General features: G+C 55.1%; 1 protein-coding gene across 3 annotated transcripts in view; it reads right to left on the bottom strand.

Annotated features, from left to right (window-relative positions):
- Positions 1-13,942, bottom strand: part of SLC6A1 (solute carrier family 6 member 1) — a 40,358-nt gene extending 26,416 nt beyond the window's left edge. For all 3 annotated transcript variants that reach the window (XM_079934883.1, XM_079934885.1, XM_079934884.1), the window contains exon 1: positions 13,797-13,942. The gene's annotated coding sequence lies outside the window, so the exon portion shown is untranslated. The remainder of the gene's footprint in view (positions 1-13,796) is intronic.
- Positions 13,943-14,938: the final 996 nt, after the last annotated feature.

Below are 14,938 nucleotides of genomic sequence, written 5' to 3'. Positions count from 1 at the left end.
TCCAGGCTGAGCAGCTCTCACCAGGCCCCTGGGGCTGGGGCCCTAACGAGAGTCCCCCCAGGAGACAGCCAGCCCCAGGGGTGGCGATCCCCTCTGGGAGTCCCCAGCTCTCCTCCCCCTGCAGACACGGCCTGTGCTTGCAGCAGGGAGAGGGCCTTTCTAGTGCCCAGCAGAGGAGGAAGCACAGTTAGCTTCAGACTCTGGAGTCTGCAGACCCCGGTCTGAATCCTCACTCCACACACTACCAGCTGTGTGACCTTGAGCCAGGCCCTTTCCCTCTCTGTGCCTGGGTTCCCTTCTGTGTGAGAGGAGAGGAGTCAGACTCTAGCCAGCAGCATCCTCCTGACCCCCATCCTCATTCTCATCTCAGCCCCCCTGCCTCGCTCACACAATCAGCCGTTTGCTAACATCTGTTTGGCCGCTAATTGTCCACAATGCCCGACCGAGCACCTCGCTTTGTCGAGGTAATTTTCAATCCAATCCGACCTGCATCAACCTCGCACCTCCAGGGAGCCAGGTCCCACGCTGGGTGCAGAGGGATCGTCTGAGTCTGCCGCCACTGAGCGCTGGGGACAGCTGGGTGACGGGCCGCGTGGATAACCAACATCCATGCAGTAAGTTCTTCCATGGCCCAGATAGAGGGGGCCGGGGTTCAGGCAAGAAACTGGGAGATGATGGCATTTGGGCTAGTGGAAAGGGGACAGAAATGGGGACCTTCCTTTTATAATCACAGCTACAGAAGCAGGACTAGAATCCTTGCTCCAACCACAAGCCTAACTGCTTCTGGTCCATCTCAGGCAGAGAGGACGGGGGAAAAGCATAATGTTTTTAGAGACAGTGAGGGGCCTGGCTTGGTTGGACAGAATCTGGGGTCATTTAGGGAGCTTGGCTGGGAGGTGGCAGTAGCAGTAAAGGGCTCTGAATGCAGGAAAAGGGGGTGCCCTGTGTCCTGCAATAAGAACAGTGATCATGCCAAAGGCTTATTCAGTGCTTACTCTGTTCAGTGCATCTCATAGATGCTCGCATTTAATTTTCACAGATACGGAGACTGAGGCTCAAAGGAGGACAGCAACTTGCCCACGGTCCCAGATCTGGAGATAACAGCTCAACTCCGAAGCCCATGCTTTTAATTGCCCCTCCCCACAGTGAGTACTGGGAAGGCGGGAGCTTGGGAACCTTGGAGCCTTTGAAGGTGGAGAGATCTGCTCTGATGGTGATTTGGCAAGAACCCGTCAGCTGTGTATGTGGGGAGGTCAGGGATGGAAGGACAGTGCCTGAGCTGGGACTGTGGGCGGGGGTGGGGGCCATGGGGAAGGCCCAGTCACTCTACACAACTTGGCTCCTATCCTGATGCGTAACTAATTCTTCTGTCCTACCTCCCCAGCTCCCCTGTCCCCTCTGTACCAATGGGACCTGGGTCTTCAACGTGCTCTGCTTCCCCCACAGCAGCTCACACAGTGCCAGACGCACATCCCGAGTCCCACCCTGGTGGCAGGGGACGTTGTTATTACAAGTCCTCGAGAAATGTCTGCTTCGGAGGAGGTGGCTGGCACCTGTCTCCAAAGCAGTGGTGTGCTGGTAAGCTTTAACAAAGGTCTCTCCGGAGAGCAAGCGATAGTCCTGACTGGGGGCGTCTACTGATTTCTGTGGTGTCCATGTTCCCACCAAAGCCTGGTCAGGGTCCACCATGAGGTCACAGGATCAGAAAGAGATGCGCATACTCAGCAAACCTCACAGGCTCATTCCTGTAAGGAATGCCCTGGACGTCAAAAATGAGAGACAGGAGAGAGGGAGACTGGAGGGGAGCAGCAGAGTAACGGGGAGAAGGGGCAGGAGGTAGAGGGAAGGAAAGAGAAAAAGGAAGAAAAGACGGAAGGAAGGGACGGAGGGACGAAGGAGAGAAGGAAGGAGACGCAGGTGTGCTGTTGATTTCCTCTGTGCTGCACCAGGCTCTGCTCTGCGATCGCACAGAACCAGCCCAAGACCCCAAGGACAGAGGGAGCCTATGTTTCAGAAACCCCTCGGCAGAGCCCAAGGTCGCAAGTGGTTGAAGAGCTGTGATTGGAAGCAGGCCGCTGGGCCTCCCCTCCCCCCCCCCCCAGCTCCCTCCAGCCTTCCTAACTGGCTGTGCCAGGGCAGGCTCCAGCACCCCTGAGAACCACACAGGGGTACAAGGGGACCCGCAGTGGAAGAGCCAAGGCTGCCGGCTTCCATGCCCCCGCAGTCTGCGAGGGAGTCTCTCTTCCTCCCTTCCTCTGCCTGGTGTGGGGAATTCTGGAGAATTCTGCTCCAGGGGACGCCTCTGAAAAGACCCTGCTCCACCAGCCAGAAAGGATTAATTCAGATCAGGAAATAAGAGGGACAGGATGCCCACCCAGCATTCTTTCACATTGCTCTTTGCCTTTTAAGACACACTTGTAAGAAAACCAGGGGGTTAAATAACCATTCTCTCCTGTTCAAGATGTTCTTCAAGGACTCTGAAGGGCATTAGGATTAAGGCCCTTTAAGAACTCAGATTTGGGAAAAAGAAAAACATAATACCGCAGGGACTGGCTGAACTAAATGGTGATCCGTAACAAGTCATGGGCAGACGCGCAGCTGGAATGGAGAGCTGAGTCCGTGTCACGGAACGGTACTTTGGTGACGGTGGCCCTGGGCAGCTCCACGGTTCCTTACCAAGCGTCCACACCTGGGACTCCATTTTCTCCTCTCGACGGCTCCGCAGCCTTTATCAGCCCCCTTCTGGAGATGCACACACCAAAGCCCCAAAGACAAACTGTCTGGACTGAGATCACACCAAGCCACAATAAGGACCACCAGGGATGTCACACCGATGGCCTGCGGGCCGAATGGGTCCCACACGCGTTTGGTTGCGTGCTTTGGGGACGGGGAGTCGGTATGTGTTTTCCAGTTTGCTACAAGTCCCACCATGACCGTCACCTTGTTCCTGACCTCTTTACTCATTTCTTTGACCCGCATGGCCCTCCATGGCCTTTGAGTTCGCAATCCTACTATATAGGAGCAGTCTAGTCACTCCAGAGAGCTCTTTTCTCAAAGTGGTAGAAGAAGGGGTTACTGTTGCCCCTTCCGTAGGAAATATGCAAAATTTGGGGGCTGGTTAAAAAAGCGAGGTCAGCAATATGAGTTTATATTTGGGAAACAACAAATCCTATTGTTCTTATAATACAGCTCAGTTAGATTTAAAAAAATGTTGAGAGACATTGCTTCAGAATATTTTGCAAGAATGAGGAGGGAGTGTATTTTCAGAGTCGAGTAAGGGTCAGATTCCTGGGTCTCAAACATTTCCCACAAGAGAAAGCTAATTTTGTTTTTAAAAGACTCAAGCGAATGCTCACTTTAGCCAACACATCTGTTCTTGATTCACTCACCAAGCTTTCCAAAGGAATCTTTATAGCATGAATCCCCCCTTCTTTGTCAAGCGAAAAAGCCCATGTAGCGAGAAGCACCTCTCCATTTGGGAAAGTGAGATTTTTATTAAGTAAACGTCCTTAAGTCCCACGAACAATGAAGAAATGCATGAGTAACTTCCACTTGAGAAGTCAAGGGTACTCAGGGGTTTATTTGTCATGAGACAAGACGGAATAGGGCAGTGGTTCACGGCACTGGCCCTGAGGTCAAGAAAACCTGGTTTTGAGTCTCAGTTCGGATGCTGCGTGACTACAAAACCTCTCTAAGACAGAGGTGATGATATCTATTTTCATGGCCACTGTGAGAATTACATGGGAGACTGTGTAAAGTGGTTCATACAGAGCCTGGTGCATAGTACTTGCTTGTTACCTGGCAGAGATTATAATAAATCACCTGATTAGGGCTAGTATTATTATTTTTTAAGATACCTATGGGAAAAAAGTCCTGGGCAGAATGCCACACTTATCTTTTTTTTTTTTGGCGTTATGCAGGCCTCTCACTGTTGTGGCCTCTCCCGTTGCGGAGCACAGGCTCCGGACGCGCAGGCTCAGCGGCCATGGCTCATGGGCCCAGCCGCCCCGCGGCATGTGGGATCTTCCCGGACCGGGGCACGAACCCGTGTCCCCTGCATCGGCAGGCGGACTCTCAACCACTGCGCCACCAGGGAAGCCCCACACTTATCTTAACGCACATGCAACCGATAAAAGGGAATGGTTGAGCCACTGGCAGCCGCCAATCATATCAAATTCTCAAACTGCTCATTAAACACGGTCCCTGAAGTGTTCATGGGTACCTATCCCTGTAATTAGCACGTTTGCTCAAATCGCGTTAAATGTCAACCGTCTTCATTTGTCCACAGAATGAATCTCCCTGACTCTCTCCCGCCTGCCGACGATGGAGGGGTCAGAACCTGGGGGGCTTGGGCTCACTGCTTTCCATGCACCCTGCCATCCAGCCTCAGGAGCAGCAGCGAACAAACGACGCTCCCTCTCCAGGAACCCAGGAACAGGTTTCTACTCTGGGGGTGGATCTGCTCAGACAGGTTTGTGGTAACAAACAAAATGGTTGCTTGCCTCTAAGTAAGCAGGATCCCAGCTCTCACCACTGCTTTTGAAATAGCCCAAAACGCCTGAGTCCAGCACCCTCTTTCTGCTTCCAAAATGGAGTGGGGTTGTCTGCCAGCTTGCATCCCATCTTTGCCAGCATGCAAATGATATACTTTGGGGTTTCTTGGGGTGTTAACCCCATGATCCCCAACCCCCAACTAGGGAAGTGAATATATTGCACCAGCAGTTCGGGATAGAGAAATGAAGAGTGTGGGTGAGAGTATTTATTTTCCACGGGGCTGCAGCGCAGGGTCCTGTGGATAGCCGGCATAGAGCAAACACAGTTTCCCCCGATGTGGTTTGCAAATAGGCTTCTAGGGACAGTACCTTTAAAGTGAGGTACACCAATCATGCCTTACAAAGACAAAATATTTATTTATATTTTTGGTGATGGGGACTGTTCATTTGTTCTGCTGATATTCACTAGCCTGGAATGAAGATCCCTGTTATTTATTGCTCTTGCACTTGCTTTAGCCAATTTCACTCTTCCAACACCACACCTTACAAGCTGATACACGGTTGGGAGCAGACCCTTCTCCAAGCCTCTTCTCTTTGGTTAATAACAGTGACTGTTTGTGCTCAGCAGTGGGGCTTGATGCTCTTCCTACCTTACCTTATTTGGTCTCATAACAATCGTAAGAAGTAGGTCTTTTATTACCCATTTTACAGATGCGGACACTGAGGCTCAGAGAGGTGAAGTGACTTGCCCTGGGTCACACAGCTAGGATACGGGAGGGCGGGCTTCGACTTTGGACTTACTGTTTCCCATTCCTCTTGGGCTGGAATTGTTGCTCCTGGCCCACCAGAATCTTCATGTTTGAGACTCTTCTCAACAGTCTTTCGAGAGGTCCACGTGCTCCGAGTACACTGTGTCCCCAACTGCCCTCCCTCTCGCTGTGCCCCCTTACGGGCCCTCTGTAGCCTAGACTCCCTGAAGCCACTGGAGGTTTGAACGCCAGCTCTATCTCTTGCCCAGGTATGTGACCTGGGTGAAGTCACTTCCCCCCTCTGCACCTCACTGTGCACCTCTATGAAGTGAAGGAAATTATCCCTTTCTGCGAGGTTGTAGCAAGGATGCTTCCAGACAAAGCAAGTTTCCCCGCAGCTGCCCTCACTACCAGCCTCTTTCTTGGGGAAGCTCAAGCCCTAGACACAGTCCCCTCCACTCACTCGCTCGCTCTAGCAGCTCCTGAATCAGCATTCAACACACATCACTCTGCCTTGTGCAACGCCATTATCTCCTGAGGACACAGGCTCCATTGCCATGGCAACCAGAGTCCTTCCAACAACTCTATTTAATGATTTCTCAGCAGCAGAGCTGGGCTGGCTTGGGGCAGGGGAAAGAGCACGGGGTTAGGGGTTAGGAGCTCTGGGTCCCAGCACCTGCAGGCCTTAGACCCCCCTCTTCTCTAGGCCTCAGTTTACCCATCTGTAACAGAGGTGTCTGAAATGGGTGGCTTCTGTGACTTTCTCTGGCCTAGAAAAACCTGAGAAACAGATTTCAAGGTCCAGGAAGCAGGAGGCAGGGAACCAGAGTTACTGAAGAGGATTGAAGGTTTGAGTGACATTTTACATCCACAAGAAGAACCAGAAGCTGCCTTTGGTGACCACGTTCTCTCCTGAGGAGTTGCCATCACAGCCCTCGCTGTACCCAACTTGCAGGTGTGCAAACTGAGGCTCAGGGAGGGCAAAGGGGTCCATGGGCACCAGCAAGTAAAAGGTCCGACTCCCGGAAAGGCAGGAAGGGTGGTGCCTAGGGAAGTGCGACAGTCCCCTGCCTGTCCCTCTGCTCCATTCAGCCCACGGCTGGTTTTGCTCTGGTCCCCACTTGTGTGGCCTCTGGCTCCCACTTAAGGAGCCACATAGACAATCACAAGCAAGAGCTAAGCACCTGCTACGCGTCCCCAACTATTCTGGCACCAGAGACACCAGAAGACATGGCATTCCTGCTCCTGGTTTACCTCCATGACCCACAGTAGGGCCCAGCACACAGTAGGTGCTCAAAGTTTTATATGGTCCAGTTGTTGGCCCACATCTGCCTCTGACCCCCCAGAGGCCTCTAAGAAAATCTCCCAGAGCAGATCCCGATGTCTCAGCTCCAAGGAGCCGCCGCGGACCCCATGCTGGGGAGGGGCCAGTGCGAACGAGGCTTTGTGACTCCTGGCTGGCTCCCGGGTTGGGGAGGGGGCGGTTCTGCCTTGGCGCAGGCTGATGGCGCTGCTTTTAGGCACACCCGTGGCCAGCCCAGTGGCACTATTTAACTCCTCCCGGGCTGGCGTTTTGGTTTAATACCCGCGGCATAATTAACAGTGCTGCATCTGCTCTGTCATTAGCGGCATTCACTGCCATTTGGAGAAAGGGCTCTTAGTTTCCCAGTCATTAGTCTCAGGGACGCTATTATGGGGAAATGGAGGAGGAAGTGGGGCACGCAGCCCCCCTTTACCGCTTGGAGAGCTGGCGCCGGGCACAGGGAGCAGCCGATCGACGTGTCCGGTCCAAACCCCTTGGCTTTACAGTCTGAGAAAGCGACGCCCAGATTAGGGAAGGACCCGGCCCACTGTCCCCCAGGCTAACGGGCAGCCCGCATAGGAGGCAGCTCTCCCGCCACTTCCTGGGGTCTGCAAGCCCAGGCCTCGGGTCTCCCAGCACCTGTCAGTCAGGGGGGCGACCCGGGCAACCACAAGAGTGCCCTGGGCTCAGTGTCCTACTGAGGATCCTGGGACACGGCTTGTAAAGTGCTGGGCTCAGCGCCTGCATCAAAGTCAGCGCTCAGCACTGGGGCTTGTACGCATCTGATGACTTCGTGTCACAGCACTGAGACGACCTGTTAGGAGCGTACGTGCAGCACAATGAGTGCATTTAAATTCCTTCAGTAAAAAATAAATAAATAAATAAAGTCCTTCAGTAAGACTGCTTCTTCTCCATCCCCAAGCCCACTTTAAAAAAAAAAAAAAAATCATAGGTGGGTCCTTGACCTCAAGCTCTGGAAACGGCCAACGTGAGCGCTGAGAGGCTCGGGCGGCGGCGAGGGCTGGACGCAGGTTGGACAGCGCACAGCGCGTGGGAAGCGGCGGCCTCTGGCTGTGGTCACTTTTGTGTTGTTTATCCTCCGCCTCACTGAGTGAAAGCCCCACCTCCCCCTACTACGCTCTCACTCAGGTGCTCTCCAGTGGCAGCGGGTGGCCTGGGAAGCGCAAGGGGCTGGCATCAGCAAGTCCTGGGTCTGAACTCTGCTGTGTACCCCGGGGAGAGTGATTCCACCTCCCTCAGCCTCAGGGTCCTCCTCCGGCCTATGGGGACAGCAACACTGATCCCCCAGCACTACTCTCACCAGCCTCGGGCGGCCCACGACTGATGCCTGGGAGGTGCTCCTGCACCAGTGGTCAGGGCTGGGCTGGCCACGCAGCCAGGGGACATGTCAGACCCTCAAGTGTCCCTGCCACCCCCAGAAGGAAGCCCCTAGACCTCGTGATATTCCACAGTCTTCAGCATGGGCAGCAGTCCATGGGCAGACAGGAAGGGGGTACGGGCCAGGGTGAGTGGTTTGCATCCCATTCCCCCATCCCTTCCCTTCCCTCTTGGGTGGGGCAAGATTCCAAGGCACAAAGCGGGTCCCAAACCACCCGAGGCTCACATACAAACACTTGCCCACACCTCTCCTGGTTACCAAGGCCCTTGATCTTTCTAGATGATCTCACAGGACCCCTGGTGTTCATTTTCATCTAAATCCATCTAGGTACACACACGTGTGCGTGTGCCCGAGCATCCGAAAGCAACCATACTTCCTTTCCCCGGGTGCTGCCCCCGCTGCGGAGTCCTGGCCAGATGAGCACACTTCAGACCCCAAACTGGATGCGACGGAGGACATGTCAGCTGCTGGCCAGGGCTCAGGGGAGGCTAGAACAAGATCAGGGACCCTGTCCTTCAAACCTCACGCTGTGCCTTTCCACACTATCTGGCAGGCTTGACCCCGGTGCTGTGTTCTGCCTCCTACAAATCGAGGCTCCTCTGGGTTCCTTCCAAGGGGCTACCTGGTGAATTCGGATTCGGGCTTAGGAAAGGTGATTCCCCTCAACTGGGAAACCAGAGGTCATGGGTGAGGGTGTTCAGGGCTTGCAGAGCTCCTGTTTCCCCAACCAAAAGGTGGAGATAATAATAGTAGTAATAATAATAATAATATTGCTTTCACCTGGAGCTCCCAGGGCTCATGCAAACTTCAATGGAAAGCATTTTGTGAAATTCTGCTTAAGCGTTAAGTGTGTGTGTATTTTACGTGTGTGCAAAGAGGCCTCATCTGAGTCAAGGTCATTCTGATTTGGGCTTTTTGAGAAAAGTCACTTACAGAAGATGTCTCTTTTTGTCTGACAGAGGACCGTTCTCCGGGATATCAAGAACCATATTTTCTTCCCCTGGCATACTTCATACAGGAGCAAAAGAAAGAACAGCCACAAGAGCTTTTTTTTTTTTTTTTTTGTAAACCGTGTTGTTCTGATGACTGGGAGAATTGCTTTCAGCACTAAGTTCCAGAAAACTGCAACACTGATACCAAATGTCATTTCTCACCTTCTTGTGGCTGCTGCCTTCTCCCTGCACAGAACCTCCTTACCAAACAATAAGGCCATGAAAGCAACCCGCTGTCAATGTCTTTCCGGGCATCTTTGACCTTGAATGTCCCTCTGGTAAGAACTCAGTTATCTCCAGAGTTGGCATGCGACACCAATCTTGCAGACACTGGGCAGCTGACAGGTGGGCAGAGCTGCAGGTCACTGTCCGAAGCAGCCACTAACTCCTGCATCCTCCAGGCTGACCTGCATGCCAGGATCTCATCCAGCCCCGGAAGCTGGGAGCCCCTTCTGTAGCCAAGACGGTCCCTGGCACCCTAAATGTGGCCCGTTCCACCTAGCTGCACACCCCCTGCTTGCACAGGGCTCCAGCCAATCGCTCCACAAGGCCTGGCCTCCTTGTAATTTCCAATTTGTGAGAAATGTAAAAATAGAAGGCCATTCGCTGCAGGCAGCTCTCATCAAATCGGATGCCACTTTCGTGTCATGTCAGATCACGGTACACAGAGCTGACGGCTTCCTCGGCTGCTCTCGATGGCTTCCAGAGCAGCAAGAGGGTGGTGACAAACTGGGGGGCACTGAGAGTCAGGGCAAGGTGGCTGGGTGCACAACGTCAACAGCAGCTTTAAATGAATCTACAGCATAGGTCATGAATGCGCTGTACAGGGGGGCACCTGAGTGCAAATCCAACAGAGGCATTAGCAACTGAGGGACACTGGGTACAAATTCATCTCTCTGCCTCAACCTCCCCAGCTAGCAAATAGCAGCTATCACGCTACTGGCCTCCTGAGCTGTGGCAAAGCTCAACTGATGGAACGAACTGGGAAGTGCTTTCTATTGCACAGCTCCTTAAACAGGGCATCGTGGGCCTTGCCAAGTGAGCAAGGCCAGGGCCTTTTCCGTGGCAGGGGTGTCAGCACCATGTGGCCGCCTCTGGGCTCCAGGGCCATTTCCTAGGCCAGCGATCTTGCAGCAGGTGCCTAAACCTCTCTCTTTCTCAGTTTCCTCATCAGCACAGGGACAACTCCACTATGTAGCTCACGGGGTTTTGTGAAAATTAAATGCAATACTAGCAGGAAGGCACACAGCACACTCCCTGGCAGATCACCAACTTGCAATAACTCTTAGTTATAACTGTTATTGATGATATTATCATTGGAACAACATTTAGTGGGTTTTTCTTTCCTGTTTATGACTGGATCCAAGTCTGTGCTGAAACATCACAGCTTGCGTTCGCAGCTACGGTCTATGCCAGGCAACCCTATCTCCGCTATTAGCCGGCTTGCCGCTGACTCTCACCCCCTCCCCCTGCTCCGGAGGCCCTCAGGTGAGCTGGGCGTGAACATGCTGGACATTCGTAAAGCTCACAGAGGCACGTTTTCTGGGAAGCCCTATTTTGGGGTCCACATCGGGCCTCCCAGCCTTTCCCCCTCTCAAGTACCACCCTGTTTCCCACCACCTTCCAGCGACCTGCAGAGAATGGGGTAAAGGTGGCAGAAAGGCCCCTCGGTGCTGGGGCCATTTGGGGAGCTGGTGCCGAGGAATGCCACAGAGCAGTGGATGAACAGCTGATGGTCTCCCCACTGAGGGCGGTGGGGGGGTGGGTGGCGGTGGGCTGTGGCTGCAGCTCTTTGCAATTGCTGTCGATTCAAGGTTGTTTTTATCGTGGCAGGTGTGCTCTGCCCACCGTCCAGGCAACTTGGCCCAGTTGAGTGGAAGGGGCGGTTCTGACATGGGCAAAGGTTGACACATCTCTGTTTCCATCTGGGGAGCAGGGGGATTAAGAGTCTCTAACTGGGTTTGGCGTTGAGATGTGGCTGAGGGAGACGGCTTAGGTGATCAAAGGCAAGGAAGCGCTAGGCACGCCTCAGGCCAGGTGACAGGGAGGGACTCAGGCACTCCACCTGCTCCCAAGGACAAAGGGGATGGACTTTAGGATGCAGGGGGCTGGAGGCGACAGCAAGGCTTAATCAGCTGGGGACGATGCTCAGCCTGTGATCCACACCCCACAAGAGGGACAAAATGACATCTCCAAATTCCAAGCGGCTTGGGATGTCTCTATCTCAGCTACTGAGCTCACAGACAAGCGTAGGAACAGCGTCTTTATGCGAAGGCAAGAAGCTGCCTGACACTGTGCTTTATTTAAGGTTGCTCTTAGCATATGTGGGAAGGCAAGGGAGCAGCCACTGCTCAGACGGCAGTCCAGAGGGGTCTCAGTGTCAGTCATCAAACCCTGACCATCGCCCCACCACCTCACTTTATGGAGGTGAAAAACAAGGCCCAGAGACCCATCAAAGGGGCAAAGCGTTGGCCTGGAAGTCAGAAGAGTGGGGTTCAAATCTCAACCCTGCCTCCTCCTGGCTGTGTGACCTTGGGCAAGTCACTTTCACTCTCTGTATTGCAGTTTCCTCACCTCTGAAGGGGAGGATTAGAATAGTACCTGCTGCGCAAGGTTACTGTAGGAATTATAAGCTGGATACATTGGCAGCTTTCAATACTTCATTCCTACCTTCCCATGGGGATGAGAACTTGCCCAAGGTCACCTGCAGAAGATGGCAGCAGCCCAGCTCCAAGCCAATCCTTCTAGGGCTCGTTCCTGGCCGAGGTCTCGGAGGCCGTATTTTGTAGCCTTCCAGCTCAACGACGCAGGGAGGTCCATGCTAGGCTGTCCTCACCTTCCATCTATGTAGGCTTTATTGTAAGACATTGACTGAGTGCCTGCTGGGTGCTGGGCCACGCACAGACACATTCATAGCACTTGGAGCTCCTGGTTGCCATGCGTATGAAATCCAGGGAGAGACAGGTCTATTGTGCTTCTGTCAGCTTTGAGGGACTTGCTCTTTCCTTTGCCCTCTGAGTTGCCTCCTCCTTGGCCTCTAGACGCCCCTCCCAGCCCCATCCTGAGTTCCTAGGGGACCCAGTTCTCACTGAGCCTCCAGCATGGACTAAAGGGTAGGACATCAGCAGAGATGGTTCCCTCTTCTCTCCCACAGCGGCCGCCTCTCTACTGTAATTCTGAGGGATCGCCCCACTCTCTAGATGCTCTGGCAGACAAGCCGGGCTGCGTCCCACTGCCTGGGACTCACTGTTTGTCCTCTGAGGACTGGCCACTGAGCCAGCGCTTGGCTAGAGAGAGAGCGCTTCCTTTGTTTGCCGCCTGCCTGACAATATCTTTCTGAGGCTCAAGGGAGGCTCAGCCATTTTGCCCCATTCCTGGGGGGGGGGGTCCCTCTCACTTCTCCAGGGACTTGTATCATCCTCTGTGTGTGGGGAGGAGGGGGAGGGAGGGTCTGAGGCTGCTCTGACCAGGACCAGAGCAGGGGCTGGGTCAACCCTTCCCAGAGAGAGCATTCCAAGGAGAGAGAGTACAGATGCCTGTTGTTCCCACTGACCTCCTTTGTTCTGGAATTTGGGAGTTGGGGTGCCTTTTCACACTCCCTTATGAATGCATTTCCCCCAAAGTTCCCAAAGAGAGAATCTAAGCAATACCCCAGCACCCAACACCCCCTCTCTTGCCAAACACCCACCTTGCCTGTCACAGATAAAGGTTTACCCCAAAGTCCACTCACTTAGCCTGACACAGTCTCTGATTTGGGGGTGTCACCAAAGCTCAGGAGCCATTTTATTCAGAGCCCCCAGTTCTTCATGAAGATGAGGCTGAGCTTACTGGGAGAGGGAGAGAGAGCTGAAGCCCCACAACGGGAAGACACTAAACATCATCACTGGGCTTTTAAAAACCCAATCTTCTCCTTGGGGTTCACATCTATTTGGGGAGTAGATTAGCCCAGAGCCTCAGTGCCGGGCTGCCAGGTCTGAGTTCCTTGTCCAAAAAGCAAGCTACGCTAGAACACGGCATCTGTGGGTGCCAGTCGTGGGGACGTGTGGGTACAAAGGGACCACGCATGAAGACCCGCTGATTATTTCCCCCCAGGCAACCTCGGGGAGCAGGGTCGTCCCTTTTTCCAATCCTCGGAAAGTAAATGCCAGGATGTAAGGCAAGAAGCTGAGAATGGTCCCTGCGGTAGCAAGGAGACACCGTCCTCAACCCCTCTGAGAGACCCCCCCTCACTCCACATTCCTCGGGGAAAGGAGTGGGGAGACCGCGTCGCGAGCTTCAGCGCGCTCAGCTCAAGCCCAAGCTGTGGTGTGCTTTCTAGCCAACATTTCTTGACAGCTTAAGCGGCCCTAGGACAGAAAGGAGGTGTCCCATTCTCAAGTCGCCTGGTCCCCAGAGCCCGGAGAGAACAGAAGAGGGGCACAGCTCGACCTCGGCGCAGCTGACCCCAGACGGAGAAGTGGCGCACGACTAGCCAAACGTTATCATTCTTTCCCGGGTCCCCTGCCATCCCCTGGGGATGAACGCGGCGCTTCGACGGCTCCAGCAGAATTCAACACCAGCTGGGGGTCCAAGGGGCCCGCGACCAGGAAAAGGCAGGAGATTCTAGCGACCCTCGGTCCCTCTAGTTCCCCCGGTCCCCTACGCGTCCCATGGGGATGGCCGGGGTGCGCCTCGACTGTCGGAGCGGCACCTCAGGCTCTTTCCTGTGGCCCGAGGCCGGGCGAGGCGCCGGGGCTGGAAACTCGGCGTGGTCGACCCCATCCCGCCCGGCCCGCAGCGGTGGCTCTGGGCGACCGTCCGCGCTGTCCAGCCGTCCCGGACTCTGCGCCCCGCGTCCCGAAGCCGGCAGCCCCTTCCTACCTGCGGCCGGGGCTGCGCTGCCCGCGGCGGGCGCTGCGCGGGCAGCTCGGCCCCTCCGGTGCGCTCCGGACGCGGGGCCGCTCCCGCCTCGGGCCGCGCTGCGCTCCCCAGCTCCTCGGTGCCTCAGCTCCGCGTTTCTCGCCCGCAATCTCGCTGCTCGCTCAGTCTCTCGGGGGCGGGCGGAGAGACACCGGGAAGAGAGGGGCGGGGAGTGCGGGGGGCGGGGCGCGCGGGGGGCGGGGCGGAGGGCGCGCGGGCGGGGGCGGGGCCGGGGCGCCGGAGCCCGCCCAGCCCGGGCTGGGGGCTGCTGCGACCCCCCGCCAGCCGCGCGACCCGTTTCCGCGGCTTCTTCGGCGTCCCTTCACCCCACTCCCTTCCTTCCACTCCTGTCTTCTCTCCTTGTCTCTCCCGTTTCCCGCTTCCAGTTCTTCGCTCTCCATCTCCCCTCCCTACCCCCTTTTCTCTCCTTTTCTTCTCTCTCCTCTCTTCCCCGCCCCATCCGCCTCGCCCGCTCCCCTCTCCCCCTCACTCTCTCCTTCCTTCGCCTTTCGTCTGGTGGCCTCTTCCCTGCCTTGGCCCGTCTGTCTGGGTCTCTGTGTCCCAGTCCTTTTCAACATGGATTTCCCTCTTGGCTTTTCTCTCTCCAGCCTTGCTGATCTGCTTCTGATGGTCTTTTTCGTTTCTCTTTCCCTGTTTCACCCTCTTCTCTCTCTGTAGGTCACAAGGCCCCTCAGTGGGGGTGGGGTGTGGGCTCCTGCCCCCTCCCTGCTCCCCTGCCTGTTACACAGGGAACAGTTTCTGAGCTGAAGCAACAAGGCTTTTGATCCCAGGCAGGATGTGTGCATAAGGCGGGGAGGGGCGGGTTGGTGAGGACTCCCTCTCTGCTGCCAGGGGGTGGTGGTGGAGACACAAGTGGCTATGCGTGTGGATGGACAGATGGATAAACAGATGATTAAAAAGAGAAACACAGCCTGCAACAACACCCAGGGATGGCAGCAGAACACCCCCTCCCCCTCCCCTGCCCCCCCAGCCCTGTCCCCCAGGTACCCTCCTCCTTCCAGTTCTTGAGATTTGAGGGATTGTCCCAGAGAAGCCTCTCTCCCAGCCAGTGCTCACCCAGTACCAGAGGACTCCCTCCCTAC

The sequence above is a fragment of the Stenella coeruleoalba genome (genome assembly GCF_951394435.1).
Source record: "Stenella coeruleoalba genome assembly, chromosome: 10".
NCBI classification, from domain to species: Eukaryota; Metazoa; Chordata; class Mammalia; order Artiodactyla; family Delphinidae; genus Stenella; species Stenella coeruleoalba.
The sequence above is the reverse complement of the archived record's forward strand: the minus strand, read 5'-3'. Positions and strand labels throughout refer to the sequence as shown.